General features: G+C 34.7%; 1 long non-coding RNA gene across 1 annotated transcript; it reads left to right on the top strand.

The window, feature by feature from the left end:
* Positions 1–438: 438 nt before the first annotated feature.
* LOC109586192 (uncharacterized) lies at positions 439–840 on the top strand. Its single transcript, XR_002186867.1, has 2 exons — positions 439–492; positions 552–840. It is a non-coding gene; the product is annotated as an uncharacterized LOC109586192 (long non-coding RNA).
* The last annotated feature ends 3,310 nt before the right edge of the window (positions 841–4,150 follow it).

The following is a 4,150-nucleotide window of genomic DNA, read 5'->3' as shown; positions in this document are numbered from 1 at the left end:
TTTGGATCCAATTGTTGCTTTACTGTGTTTCCCAGGTAACTAGTATTGTATTAAAAAGCTAAGTATATGAATTGCATGCTATCATCTCCCACAATACTCACAAAGATGTAAATTTATGTCTTTTAAGACCTTGTGGGCACATTTTCTTAAAAACTAGCCATAGAATTACTTTGAATTTTTGACTGAAAAGATGTGATCTGTATGAGTCTGCATGTACTAAACTTGGCATTTTGATTAAATAAGGAAGGGTTTTAAAGTTATTAGTTTTTTTATGTTTGTTACGTGTACCACACGGTGGGCACATTTTAGGCCAATCAAGTGTATATGATGGATATTTCTTGATTCAGACATAATGTTTAAGAATGTACTTGTGTACTAGTGATGTCATTTTGTTCAATAAATGTCTTCAAATAGGAGAAATTATGAAGTGAATTGGAACTTGGAGATAGGAGGTTAAAAATTATTGAAGGTGGTGTTTTACTGCCAATTGAAGTAAGTCTTAAGTTGATCATCTACTAAAAAGCATTTTGTATTGATTTATGTCATACTAGGATCAATTTCATCTGTTATATGGTTTAATGGTAGGACTGAACAAAATACCTTTGCATGCACTGTCTACCATATTGAGAAAACCAGGAGCATGAGCCATCAGCAAACTGTAATCATCATTAATAATTGAATCTACTTGTTTGTGGCATGTCATCAAGGAATTCTACGAAGTCATCAACAATACCTCAGTGATATTAATAATACATAGTTATTTTTAATAAAATTAAATTTCAAATATTATTGGTATGTATATTTTCTCTCTTTTATATTTCCTCTCCTTTGTTTCCTTCACCTTTGGAGTATAAATTAAAATTCTTATGTTGAGAATATTTTCAGAACAGTCTTAAAGGTACTTGCTTAATGCTTCAGCCTTCAAGTAATACTGTCACTTTTTTCCACGTGGGTAATGATGTCACTTCCTACGAAAAGAGCATGTGACCATCCGGTCTTGCCCTGTTTCCAATCCATGTACAGCGCTTTGCACAAAACTTGCACCAGTGTAATCACGTGACTTCATAAAAATATTAAGTTAAGCCTATGGCTAATCATCACGTGACTAGAACTGGTAGTGGCAAGTTTAGTGCAAAGGGCTGTACAGTATCTATGATTCTATCATAGATACTATTTACCCCTGGATACGAAACTCCTCTATGCACACATATAAAATCCCATAAGGAAACGTCATAAACGTCACATCCGGCTGTCCTCACCCTTGTTTCGCTGCATTCATGGCTGCCAGGGTAAGTAAAACAATCACAGTAGCCTATTCGTTTGTTAAAGTAGCTGAATGATCCCTCAGAAGACTTTGCAAAGCCTTTATATATTGAAATAATGCTCATAAAAGATAGCTTGAGTGCATATTATAGTTCTACAATGGATGTCAAGCCTACTTGTTGTGCACATTTCACTCAAGCCACTTTTTTAGCTTAACTCTGTTGAATTAGGCCAACATTTTTTATTGTACTGATAGGTTATTGTTTACTAGTTGTAGTGGGGCTATTATTTAGAGTTTGTGTTAAGTAAAAGAGCTGTTATTTCCTAAATCTTGGTTTTTCAAGCCCCACCTTTCTAGCCAATTTTTCTTTGTAATACTTGACTTAATTGGAACTTTTTCTATATGGTTTTGTAGCTTGAGAATAGGTAGTTGTAGTGGGCCTATTCTCAAAAGGAGTGTATTTTTAGTTTTGGTGCAATTGTGTTGTCAAATTCATCATTTTTAGGTGACAAGAGATGGGAAAGTCATGCATTGGTAGACTGCATATACTAAAAGAAAAGGAAAGTTTCAGCAATTATAATGCATGATAAATGTCAAGTTTTATTGTATTATTGTACATAAAATCACACTTTTATTAGCAATAATAATAATACTTTTTATCATTGTTTTATTTTTATTCTGAATGAAAACGTAATTGGGCGAAGCCCTTACTTACAAGAACTTGAACGTACGTCTGGGCGTGACTGGGAGGTGCGGTCTGGAGGCGGAGCCCCTCAATGTTTTACATTCTTTCTAGTATGACGTATTTCCGGTGAAACAAGCCTCAGAACATCCGGTCGGGCCATGTTTCATATCCAGGGTTCTATCGATGTCTAAACGCACGTGCTACCTTAGAGGTGTGTCTACCTTCTAGTAATCAATTAACAACTAGGCGAATGTAGAACATTGAAGGGGCGAGCACAAGCTAGCATGGCAATATACAATGTTTAGATGTCACAAAGGCTAATGTTGTTGTCAAATTGTAAATTGAATGATACACATGCAGAGCACTGAGCTCAGAACTTGTGACTTGCATGCAAGGAAATTTTATAGCTTGCTCTTCTCTCTTTATTAGCAGTGAAGAATCTCAGTTGTAACTTTAATAAGTATAATTTAATTTTTACTATGATATTTTCAAGCACAGTACTTTTAGACTCTCTTTTCTCTGATGAGCCATTTGAAGTGCTTTTATATTCTGTCATTCAACCATAATTAATAAAAACTTGAAGATTTATGTGTGTTTTCTTGAATTTTCTCTGCTGATGAAGTGTCTTGACAAGAGATCAGTCCTATGTTGCTGCAAGTAAGATTGGCTAAGGTAGGTGCCATTTTAATTTCATTGCAACCACACCCACATCAATGAAAATATTTCATTAGAATGCTACCGCATTAGATCATTGATTTTTAAATAGAGAGTTGTGCACACATGGGTGTGACCAGAATAGGCGTGACTGGAGACGTACGTACATACATACAGAGGGAGGGAGGGAGGGAGGGAGACTTCGCCTGAGTGGGGCTCGCTTATGCTCGCCCCAATTATCACTAATCTAATACTTTTAAAATCTTTAGCGATGGTATTTTCCTATCTTTGCTAAATAAATTTGTGTAGTTTCAACATAGATACTACATACACACATTGATATGAAACAGGACTGAAGTCGGTATCCAATTAACTCTTTGAAGTTCACCTGTAAACGTCATAACCAGCATAGCTCTATCCTTGGCGCTTTTCTCTCTGTCTATGTTTTCAAGAATTTTCTTTACTCACTTATTTTTGTGAAAGAAGGTATATAGGTGTTTTTGTTTTGTTCAGTAGACCTAATAAATATATTCTCATTTCATTTTGTCAACAGGCCTCATGTTTACAAGACAAAATGAGACCTCCATTTTTATTTGTAACCACCTTTTCTAGACTCTCGAACGGAGTTAGCTAGTAAGTCTTGGAATCATAATAGTGTATTGTTTGTTACATGGACTGAAACTATTCTCGTGTCAATGTAATGAGAAATGACTGAGATAATAGCCAAAAACTAGTTTTTTTATATTAATTTTGTAACCACCTTTTTGAGACTTCTGCACCAGGTATGAACAAGTTACTACTTTGAGTGTATTCATTAAGGCCTCTTATATAGACTGTTTATGGTTTCATTTTTCTAGATGCTATGTTTCAAAAGTAATAATATATTTTTTGCAAGTGTTTCAAAGGGTGTGGTTTAATTTTTAGTGAGAACTGAGTAGTGAAAGAATAGGTTATTTACCAAGAAACACAAGCAGGATTTCAGTGGCATTGATGAGACATTGTTACATGATTGTAAAGCTTTATATTTATGCTACCACAGAGAACTATCAAGATAGAGATGATGTACATTACAGTATGTACTGTATGGTGATACAGTAAGTGCGGCTTATAATAATTGTTGTCAATGTTTTTATTGCTATTTTTATAGTTAAAATTTGTTGAAGGACTCATAATAATAATCAATCTATTGGGTCACTGAAGAATAGAATAATCATGGGTCACTGAAGAATAGAATAATCATTATAATGATAATAATTTAAATAATAATTTTTTTAGTACTTAGCACAGTGCATTCTTTCTTGTAATAGTAGATCTTCACTTTTTAAAACTAGAATATCGATTGCAACTCTTATATAGTCGTAGACCTGAGCTTTAGTAAGTAATTCAACTGGATTTCTTCACGATTTTGCTTGTGCCATGCTTATACACGTGTAGTGTAAACGTCACAATACATCACTTCCGGTGCCAAGGATCCTGTTTCATATCCATGTGTGTATGTAGTAGGGCCTGCCTGAAATGCGGATCGGGCTGAAATGCGGAACGCTCGC

Source organism: Amphimedon queenslandica, unplaced genomic scaffold, assembly GCF_000090795.2.
Source record: "Amphimedon queenslandica unplaced genomic scaffold, v1.1 AMPQUscaffold_12927, whole genome shotgun sequence".
Taxonomy (NCBI): Eukaryota; Metazoa; Porifera; class Demospongiae; order Haplosclerida; family Niphatidae; genus Amphimedon; species Amphimedon queenslandica.
Note: the sequence above shows the minus strand (reverse complement) of the source record. Positions and strands in the feature narration are given on the sequence as shown.